The sequence below is a fragment of the Macaca thibetana genome, chromosome 13 (assembly GCF_024542745.1).
Source record: "Macaca thibetana thibetana isolate TM-01 chromosome 13, ASM2454274v1, whole genome shotgun sequence".
Lineage (NCBI taxonomy): Eukaryota > Metazoa > Chordata > Mammalia > Primates > Cercopithecidae > Macaca > Macaca thibetana.
The window spans coordinates 12,541,909-12,553,438 of NC_065590.1; the positions used below are offsets into that span (position 1 = coordinate 12,541,909).

General features: G+C 41.8%; 1 protein-coding gene across 1 annotated transcript in view; it reads right to left on the reverse strand.

Annotated features, from left to right (window-relative positions):
* LOC126933928 (lysine-rich coiled-coil protein 1) overlaps nucleotides 1-9,162 on the reverse strand; it is a 29,974-nt gene extending 20,812 nt beyond the window's left edge. The window contains exon 1 of the mRNA XM_050754221.1: nucleotides 8,935-9,162. The gene's annotated coding sequence lies outside the window, so the exon portion shown is untranslated. The remainder of the gene's footprint in view (nucleotides 1-8,934) is intronic.
* Nucleotides 9,163-11,530: the final 2,368 nt, after the last annotated feature.

Consider the following 11,530-nt stretch of genomic DNA (forward strand, 5'->3'; position numbering starts at 1 on the left):
AACCTCTGGGCTGAAGGAATCCACCTGCCTCAGCCTCCCAAAGCAGTGGGACTATGGGTGTGAGCCACCAAGCCCTGCCAGGTCTTTATTTCAGTAAAAATATGTAAAAGCACTGTGAAAGTTAAAGTAACAAAAACTGCACATCAACTACTGTATTAAATATGAAACACATAATATGAATTACTCATAATTCAAAACTGTCTAAGAAGAGCTTCATATCTTAAATACAAGGAATTGTTCTACTTTTCTTAATTTGATTTACAATCTGTTTCATTCTACCTACCTTTTAGAAATAGCAAAACCTGAATTTAACTTTTTAAACATCTTTCTCACAAAACGCAACTTGATGTTGAATTATTTATTTATTTAAAGAGACAAGGCCTTGCTATTTTGCCTAGGCTGGTCTCAAACTCCTGGGCTCAAGCGATCCTTCTGCCTCGGCCTCCCAAGTGCTGGGATTACAGGCATGAGCCACTGTGCCCTGCCTAATTTAACTCTTGCACCATATGAAATGTTTTTCAGACATCTCATGTTTGACGAATAAATCAATTGAATTTGAACAAAAAATGTAATAAAAATTTCCATGCCTCACAGCATGACCTGCTGTGATATGGCATTTAATCATAACAGCTTAATAGGTTTGTGTTTTTTTGAGACAGGGTCTCACTGTCTCCCAGGCTAGAGTGTGGTGGCGTGATCTCGGCTCACTGCAGCCTCTGCCTCCCAGGCTCAAGTGATCGTCCCACTTCAGCCTCCCGAGTAGCTGGGACAACAGGCACACACCACCACGCCTGGCTAATTGTATTTTTAGTAGAGCCGGGGTTTCACCATGTTGCCTAGGTTGGTATCAAACTCATAAGCTCAAGTGATCTGCTGCCTTGGCCTCCCAAAGTGCTGGGATTACAGGTGTGAGCCACCATGTCTGGCCAGCATAATAGATTTTAAAATGGTTATTAAATATCTTTAATCTTTGAGGAAAAAATTTTATGAGCAAAATTAGGATGTTAATTTGGTTATATTTTAGGTATCAGTAGCTTACTTCTTCTTCCCCTCTAATAAATACACCATGGCTCTATACTTTTCAATCCAACTCACTAACATATATTAGGAGACATTTTATATCTTTCCATTATTTGCACCTTCTTTCTGTCAGCAATGTTATTTTCAGTGTTTTTTATTTTTATTTTTTTTTGAGATGGAGTTTCATTCTTGTTACCCAGGCTGGGGTGCAGTGGCGGGATCTCAGCTCACTGCAACCTCTACCTCCTGGGTTCAAGTAATTCTCTTGCCTCAGCCTCCCGAGTAGCTGGGATTACAGGCATGCACTACCATGGCTGGCTAATTTTGTATTTTTAGTAGAGACAGGGTTTCACCATGATGGTCAGGCTAGTCTTGAACTCTTTTTTTTTTTTTTTTTTTGAGACGGAGTCTGGCTCTGTCGCCCGGGCTGGAGTGCAGTGGCCGGATCTCAGCTCACTGCAAGCTCCGCCTCCCGGGTTTACGCCATTCTCCTGCCTCAGCCTCCCGAGTAGCTGGGACTACAGGCGCCCGCCGCCTCGCCCGGCTAGTTTTTTGTATTTTTTAGTAGAGACGGGGTTTCACCGTGTTCGCCAGGATGGTCTCGATCTCCTGACCTAGTGATCCGCCCGTCTCGGCCTCCCAAAGTGCTGGGATTACAGGCTTGAGCCACCGCGCCCGGCCTAGTCTTGAACTCTTGACCTCAAGTGGTCCACCTGCCTTGGCCTCCCAAAGTGCTGGGATTACAGGTGTATTGGGCCCGGCCTCAATGTATTTTATTAAAGTTATCTAAAAGTATCTTATGTTTTATGACAAGGTCTATGAATGCAGTTTTGTTTTTTGATATAACAGTAAATAGTATTTTTAAAAAATCTGTTTCTAATAGCTTTTTGCTAGCATTTAGAAATAGTATTGATTATATATACGGAACTTGTATTTTACTCCCCTGCTGAACTCACTATTCTCATTGCCTTTTCCTAGATTCTATGGGGCTTTCTACATAGATGATCATATAATCTGCAAATAAAGACAGTATTATTAATTGCCTATCTGTAAACCTTTTATTTTTCTTGCCTGAATGTACTGGCTAGGCGCTCTAGTACAATACTGAATAGAAGTGGTGAGAATGGACATCCTTGTTTTATGCCTGCTCTTAGGGAGTTCTGTAATCCAATACTATTCTAATCTTAGTAAAGACTAGGCAGAGCACAGCACTAAATTTTGGGATATTAGGCAACTGATTCTGTTATCTTTGCCAAAACATGTTGTTTGATTCTTTTTTTTTCCCCGGAGGTCAAATCCTATTTAAAGTGATTTCAGAGAACTTAATTGGGGTAACAATGCAGCCCAATACCTGTCAACATTATGAATACTCTTTGCTGTAACGCTAGTTGTTAATCTTGCTTTTTCAGGAAATGAGACTAGTCTGATGTACAGTTTGCCATGTTTTAGCTACTTTACATTAATACAACAATTACAAAAATAACTAAGGGTTTATTATGGCATATTCCCAATGACAAAATACAAATGAAGTAACAAAATCATTAATTGGGAGTACATATTTAGTATCAAATTAATGTTTTTATTTAAAGTAAGTCTTTGAATGCCAATAATCATAAGTACTCTATAGCTAGCTAGCTCAGGGATCACGCTTGTGAAATTAGTTTTATTTGGATCCAACGTAGATATCCTACATCAAAGGCCATCAAATGTGTGCCATTCCTTCTAATGGGTTAGTGTGAATAGTTTTGTAAGAGGGAAGCGTATCAATGCTCATGTCCTTGGGAAGCTGAAGTAGGTGGATCATTTGAGTCCAGAGTTCCAGACCAGCCTAGGCAACATGGTGAAACCCCATCTCTACTAAAAATACAAAAAAACTAGCTGGGCATGCTGGCGCACGCCCGTAGTCCCACCTACTTAGGAGGCTGAGGTGGGAGAATCACTTGAGCCTGGGGAAGTTGAGGCTGCAGTGAGATGAAATTGTGCCTCTGCACTCCAGCCTGGGCAATTGGAGCGAGATCCTGTCTCAAAAGAAAAACAAAAACAAAAACAAAAAATGAGATCAACGCTTATGTCCTAACATATATGTGGTGAATACAGTTAGGGGCAGTTCTTAGTCATTTTAACATGCTTAGTCAATATTTTCACTTATTGACACCTAATAAAGGCCGCAAGTCTGAAACTAACAAATAATCATTAATGTTTCTCCAGGCACACTCTGTCATCATTCTTCCCAGCTGCCAACTTCAGATTTACATTAACATAATGTGCTCTGGTGTGCCTGTAACAAACATGTCATGTGCAGAGCACATATTTATGCAAAACAATGTACTACTCCTGGTATCTTAGGAGTCTGACTAATCCATATTTAAAACTGCATTTTCTCCAATTGCTCTTTATTTTTCTCCCTAATTTCATTAATAAATGTTACTATTGAACCCTTTAAAAGGGCTGGCCTAATTCATCTGTATACCCTTAGTACCAAGTATAATATCTGGCACATAACAGGAGCTTAAAAATGTTTTCTGAATAAACTTAAGGGTTATTAGCTAGATTTTCTTTATGTCGTTGAGTCTCTGCTTAATATCATGGAAACAAAGGAAAATATTTTTAGGCAACTGCTATGTAAATGAGTTAATTACTCAATAAGTAGCCAGAAATGTCCTTCACTCCAAAACCAAGTCAGTTTTGTTTTTTTTTTTCTTAAAAACAGGTAGAGCTGAGCACAGTGGCTCAAACCTATAATCCCAGCACTTTGGGAGGCTGAAGTAGGCGGACCACTTGAGGTCAAGAGTCCAAGACCAGCCCAGCCGACATGGTGAAACCCCGTCTCTACTAGCAAACACAAAAATTAGCTGGGCATGGTGGTGCATGCCTGTAATCCCAGCTACTTGGGAGGCTGAGGCAAAAGAATCACTTGAACCAGGGAGGGAGAGGTTGCAGTGAGCTGAGATTGTACCACTGCACTCGAGCCTGGATGACAGACTATATCTCAAAAAAAAAAATAATAATAATAATAATAAAAACAGGTAGATAACCAAGAATTTTTGTTTGTTGCAGTTTTTACTATGATTACTCAGGAATATTATTATTTAGTGACTTTTTTTAACTGTCAAAAATATTTGAGAAACTTCACCAAATAAATTACAAAGTGTCCTGGAAAATCTTGACACCACAATAATACATTGTCTGTGTATTTCTTTTAGCTATGGAAACATGGTGCTTCTTTGGGTTTTTGTGACTAAATTTTCCATTTCCTATTTGTAACCTTATGCCTTCTATATCTTGCTTACTTGGTTGTTGTTTTTTGTTTTTTGTTTTTGAGACAGGGTCTTGCTATGTCACCCGGGCTTAAGTATAATGGTGTGATCACAGCTCACTGCAGCCTCAACCTCCTGGGCTCAAGCAGTCTTCCTACCTCAGCCTCCCAAGTAGCTGGGACTACAAGCATGCGCTGCCATGCCTGGCTAATTTTTACTTTTTTTTTTTTTTTTTTGTAGACAGGGTCTCACTCTTTTGCCCAAGCTGGTTTCAAACTCCTGGGCTCGAGCAATCCTCTGGCCTTGACCTCTCAGTGTTGGGATCACAGTCGTAAACCACCATGCCCAACCTTTGCCAATTTTTAATCCTTACTGATATTCGCTCTTTATCAAGACCAATACAGAGGAGTTCCTTATAAGGGTGCCATAGGTATAGGTGAAAATGGATTAGCAGATGCTCTTCAAATCAGTTTTAGTGGTCCTATCAGAATTTTGAAAGTGAGAGTAGAATTTTAATAACTGGAAACATGACAATTCTTTGATACCTTTGGAGGAATCTGCTAACAAAGTCTTAAAAAAATTATAGCTAAGTGCAAACAACCTTTTTTTCCATATTGGCAATTATTTAAAACTCAAATACCTAAAATAAAAAATATATTGACTCCTAGCCATGTTTTAGATAGTGTGACATATGAAATATTTGCCAATTGTTAAGTGGCAGTAACTGAAATTTTAATGAAGGATATTTACCGGAAGTAAAGTGACAATAGGTAATTTTTTAGGTAACAATTATATTGTTTTTTCAAATTCTAGTGAATAGTCTCAACCTTAACAGAGATTACTCTGAATGTCATCTGAGATTACTTTTTGAATATCAGCCCTTATGGGTCAAAGTTTCATATGCTTTATGAATTACAATTTTAGTACCAGCCATGTCAAGCCATGGAAAGAATACCAACACAGATGTGTTTATTCAATTCACAATTTTAAAGCTGTAAAAGACCTGAGTTTGGCTGGTGCAGGGTTCTTCAACCTTGACACTACTGGTATTATGAGTAGGATAATCCATTGTTGTGTGTGTGGGAACTGTCTTGTCCATTTTAGGATATTTGTGACATCTCTGGCCTATGCCAAGGAGATGCTGGTAGCACCTGTACTCTTGCTTACCATGTTCCTTGTGGGTTTAGAAGATAATCCCAAATGTTGAAATCCCAAAATACCAAAATCCCAGTCACAAGATAGTTGCATCATGTTAGCCCAGCTTTCATGGACTATTTCTGTACAACTGCCCATAATCTATTCCTGTAATACACTTTCTCATTTGCCATTTTTTTTCCAGTATCTTAAATTGTCAGACTTAAAAAAATAATAATTCAGCATGCTGTGTATTTCATCTTTGCATCATGTCCAATACTGGAAGTGTAAACTGCAGAGACTTTTAGAGAGTTCTAATTTGTCTTATGCATTTTTTGCAAATGTGACTTCATGAAAGTACATTATCAAAACACTGACTTTGTGTGTAAGCACTGTGCATGTACCTAAAAACGTTGAAACTTCCTCAACAAATGAAGAGATGAGAGATGTCTTTTGCGTATCTGCATTTGTGAAAGATAAAAATTTCTTCAGGTTTCAGCTCTTTGGGCAACTGCGTAAGTGAACAGTGACCCACTACAGGTTTTGACCTATCTCATCAAAAGACTTGTCACAGTATTTCAGATGACCAGTTATTAAGCTAGGTGCACACGACTACCAACCATTGTGACATGCTTTTATACATTTCCCTTTTTGATCTACTTCTTTATGAATACAGCTCATCTGCTCCTAACTGTTATATGCATGTGACTGTTAGTATACTTGTTTGCAAAATGTTACCATTGCGTTTTATTGTGTCAAATGACCTATGAAGTGTTCTGTCATGTTTTTGTTTCTTAAATAAATCCCCCTTTAAAAATGTAAACAAACATATTTTAAAGAACTAAAAAAAGTACTTTTCCCAGATGTATTATTTTCAATATTTTGGCCTTTTGTGATTGTGATTTTGGGGACTTAAACTTTAGGGATTTTCATCTTTCGGGATTTCAACATTCAGGATTGTGTCTTTTGGAATTATGATTGGCTCTTCTCCCTCTCTGCTCAGTGATGACAACCTAAAATGTCTCCACATTATCAGAGGTCTTCTGGCGGGGGGTACGATCATCCCTAGATGAGAGTCACTGGGCTAGTCCAATTCCCCCACCCACAGATGACAAAACTCAAATCCAGGAAGTAGGACTTACTCAGGGTCATTTAGCTGTAGGAGAAACTAGCACTAGAACCTGTAACTAGTCAGACTCCTATTCCAGTATTCTCATTTTACCACCTTGAGGTGGAACAGAAAGGCTACTGCTAGTATTGTGTGAACTGACATCTTTTAAAGTCTTTTGCACATATTTGAAGTCATTGCAAAATCAAAAACAAAAACACATGCTGAGTCTGGCAAAAAGCTTTTTCCATGAGAAGCTGTTTCCAAATTTTCCTGTGGTCTGGCCATGTGAGCCAAATTGAATTGTAGTCTTTAAACTGCTCAGGCTTATTTATTAGTGAGAGGCAGGAAATTTGTTATAAAAGCAAAATAATCCAGGCTGACTGAAGACACTAAATCTAGTCTTCCAAAACTGCCTTCACTAAGAGAACTTAATAGTTTCAACATTTGGTTGCAATGACTAATCCCTATTTTTAGTGAACAGAAAAAGTGCTTACAAAAATGTTTTAAGAAATTTGCAGTATTTTACTCCTCTGCTAGTTCTCCAAAGTCAAATGACACAAAGTCAATTGTGTAAAATATTATGGGATAACACGCAAAATGTATCATGAAAAAGGATAAACAAGAAATCAGTATTTTTATGGAGTTATATTTACAGGTGTCTCTCCTGGAAAAAGGAATCTAAATTATTCTACAATATTCTGGCTCCCATCATCTTTCACTGTGAAGACAAACAGCAACATAAGGCAACACAGCAAATACTAAAAAAATTGATACTGAACATGGCTAAATGTTTCACTTATGTCTTCTGCAGTGGGATCAAGCACTATCAACTAAAATAATTCCCAAAACTGCTTTAAGCCTTATCTCATGGTTTGCAACCAGCAGGCTGTTTGTAGACATATAGAACTATTATGGTAAGAACTCAAACGTCTCTCAGATTAAGATGGATAAGAAATAGCCTTTTGTGTTAGGGGCAATGTGTTGGAGAACTGCAAAAACTCTCCCCATCCTTGGAGAGTTGACCAAAATTTAACATGGCCTCGAGAAGCCTAAGGCCACATCCATGAGGGCAATCCAGCCCTCTTTTGAGTTCCTGTTGGAAAAGCCAGGCTGCCAAAAAAATTTTACTGTTTGTTCTAACCAACACCTAATAACAGCTCCCTGACTTCCCTTTTAAAAAGCATTTACTAAAAAGGGCTCACAACTACGAATCCTCCTCCGTTCCTTTGAGATGTGTTTGTACCTCTTACAATTCAGGAGTGTCTTCCTTAAGGACCTGGAAGCCAATGCTCTGAAATGTAACCAGGAAGGACTGGGCCTGACTCCCGGTCTCTGTGGGAGGATCCTATTTTATCTTAGATAATTCCAAGATAGGAGACAGAGCTGGCCTACTTGCGTTTATGCAGTGACCAGCCCTTTGTAATTTTTCACCTCCCTGACTCTACTTGAGCCCTCTCTTCCCACTCCCTACTTCTCCCTTTAAAACTCGCAGTCATCTCGGTGAAAATAGGAATGGAGCTCAGCCTTTCCCCCGTCCGTAGTTGCGGAATAAAATCCTTTTTCAGCGCTTTAATGTCCAGCTTCCTGTATCTCTGACATTGGTAGGTACATATTAAAACTCAGCTGGGCGCGATAGCTCGCGCCCATAGTCCCAGCTACTCCGGAGGCTGAGGCAGAAGGATCCCTTGAGTCCAGGAGTTGGAGGCTGCAGCGAGCTATGATCGCGCCACTGCACTCCAGCCTGGGCACAGCGAGACCTCCGTCTCTAAATTAGAGGATTAAAAGCACACACACATAAAACCCCAGATCACTATCAAGACGGGCCTATAAATCTTAGAAGCTTGTCTTACAGGGCCATATGCTCAAAAGCTTAGGAAAACTCTCCAGTGATCCCCCGCTAAACCTCATCCCCTCTTCTCTTCCCCCAAAGACCCCGCTACTTCCTGCTTTCCCCGATTCCTAAATCCACCTCTCCCTAAGTGTCCTACGTCGAAGTCTCTACTTTCCAGGATGCTGAACTTCACCAAACGGAAGCTTACCCTCTTCCACGTTTGGGCTTTTTTCTACTTATCCCTGTCCCCTCAATTTTCGAGTTTCCTCATCAACCCCACTTCCCTTTCCCTGACGCTCCGGGTCTAGATTTCCTCCTGGCCGCCCCTAGTTTCCCACTCCGACCTCGGCTTCCTCCGCAAGCCGAGCGCCCCTTCCCTCCGCACTTCACTCGGAAGCCCTGGCGCCCCTTTCCGGGAGCGGCGGCCGGTGAGGGGTGCGCGGGACTCGGGCCGCGCCCTAGTCGGCCATTTCGCACACTCGGGGCGCGCCCGGCGGGCTGGGCGCGCGAGGCCTGTCCTGGAGCGCAGGAGTTGAGGGGCTGAAGACCGGGCCGCCCCCGCCGCCGGGGCGGGAACTCACCTTCTCTGAGGCAGGGGCGGGCGTCTACAACTACTGTCCCCCGCCCCGCCAACGCCGCCAGCCAGGGGATAAGCCGCGGTGGAGGTGGCGGAGAGGCAGGAACAACCGCTGCCGCTGCCGCCGCCTCCGCCGCCGAGCAGGCGGGATGGGAGGAGGAGGCGGAGACCCGGCTTCCTGAGGGGAAGTCGCCGCCACTACCGGCTTATGACTGGACAGCGCAGACGCCATGGCGGCGAGGCGCGCTAGTGCGCTTGCGCTGCGAGCCCAGCGCCCAGGAAGCCCCTTGAGCCCCGCCTTGCTGCTTGCTTCGCCCACTGGGCCTGGCAGTTCCCGGCGCGGTTCTAACGTCTTGCTGGAGCGACTGGTTTTGATCCTGTCCCTCTGCCCTCCTTTCGGGGGCAAAGAAAAGTTCGTGGGGCCGCTCGCCTTGGGAGAAGGAGTATAAAGCCAACTGAGTGAAAAAAAAAAAAAGTCTGGAAATTTACAGTTCCACCCCCAAATATCTTAAAAATACATGATCTGTTGCCTTATCAACCCCCAAATATAGGTTCGTGTACCAAATGGGCAGTAAGCCAAAACTGACACATTCAGTGCTTAGGAGCGGGGGAAGGTTTATTCCATTTGGCCAAAGTGAGAGAGCGGGAGAAGTCTCTCAGATACTGACATGCCTTTGAACGTAACTGGGGGGCTTTTATGAGTAAGGTAAGAATAAAGAGGGTGGGATCCCCCGTGATCAAAGTGTTTCCTCCCTGGGACTCTAGGTCTCATCTGCCCCATCAGATGATGCCCCATCTGGACCATCAAGGAGGTCTGCGTGACCTAAGAGTCATCGTTGTTTTGTTTGTGATAGGGTCTTGTGCTATGGCCCAGGCTGGAGTGCAGTGGTACGATCACCGCTCACTGCAGCCTCGACCTCCTGGGCTCAAGTGATCCTCTCACCTCAGCCTCCCAAGTAGCTGGGACTGCAGGCAGGCACATACGCCTGGGTGATTTTCGTTCATTTTTTATAGAGATTGGGCAGGGGGTGGGAATGTCTCACTATATTGCCCAGGCTGGTCTCGAACTTCTGGGCTCAAGTGATCCACTCACCTCAGCCTCCCAAAGGGCTGGGATTACCAGTGTGAGCCACCGTGCTAGGTCCATTGTTCTTTAAAAGAAAAACAAATTCATCAGTCTTGCCTGCAGCTCTGGGGTTAGGATATGAAGTTAATCAATTCCTAGTGACTACCCTCTACTGAAATGACTACGTGCAAGCAAGCCTGCATGGAGGAAGAAAAGGACAAAGAAAAGGAAAATAAGTAAAACAAAACATTTTATGATCTATACAATAAAGCCTCAGTTATAATCTCTCTTTCCTTTATTATGTCCTAATTACACAGAGTAGATTAAGCACAATCGTTTGTCATGGTACGTTGTCATCACTGGTCCATAAATGACCTTTTTCTCCCTCTTGCTCTTTCAGTATATACATCTATAATATATATTATACACACAAATATATATGTATGTATATATCTCATCATCTCATCCCGTTTCCCAGAGAAATCACTAACCTAGTTTGTATTCATCATTTCCTTTCTCTATGTATTATCATACATAGGCATGGCTGAAACACATTTAGATTGTTTTTAAACTTTATAAGATTTACACCTTTATGAGTATGCTGGGGGGTGTTGTTCATTTCACTTAATATTTTGAATTTCGTCTAAGCTGTTGAAGACAGCTGTAATTTGTTCATTTCACTGCCGGACAGGACTCCACTGATTTTCCTGTTGATGGGCACATCTCCTGGTATACTGTGGAAGAGTTTTTTTTGGGTATTCTCTACTTTCCTGTCACATTGCCGTTGCCTTATTTCAGATTCTCATCATCTCTTGCTAGAAACATGCTAACATCTCCCTCTGACTTCACCTACTCCAGGCTACTCCCCATATTGCTGCCAAAGGGTTCTATCTAAAAGTCATTACTGGCTCCCCAGTGTCTGTTGGAAAAGGTCAAACTGAGTACTATGAGGCTTCTGTGCACCACCTCCCTGATCTCATTATCTTTCCACTGCCCTTACATCCCCACCCTGCTATTACCTGTGATTCAGCAACATTAAACCTATACTGATTCCTATAAATACCACAGTGTTGCAAAACTCAACTCGCAGTACTGTATACACTTCTCCCTCTTGCTGGAATGCCCTCCGCTCCACTTCCTCATGAATTCCTCTTTCCCTCAGAAATAAATACTATTCTAAATTCAGCATTTTTCATTTCCATGTATTTCTTTATAATTTTACTACATATGTATGTACCCCTAAGTAACATGAAATATTGCATTGCATGGTTTAAAACTTTACGTGTTACTATACATACTGTTTATTCCTCTGCGATGTTTTTTATGTGCCCTCTTTTATATTAACTCATGCTGATATGTGAGGTTCTCATTCACTTTCACAGTTCAATAATATTCCATTTTATGAATGTACCACTACTTACCCTTTCTCCTAGACGTTTTTGATAGACACTGGGTTTGTTTCCTATTTTTGCTCCTCCAGTTGTTGCTGCTTTAACGTTCTTGTGCAGTCTCCTTATGCACCTGGAGCAGAGTT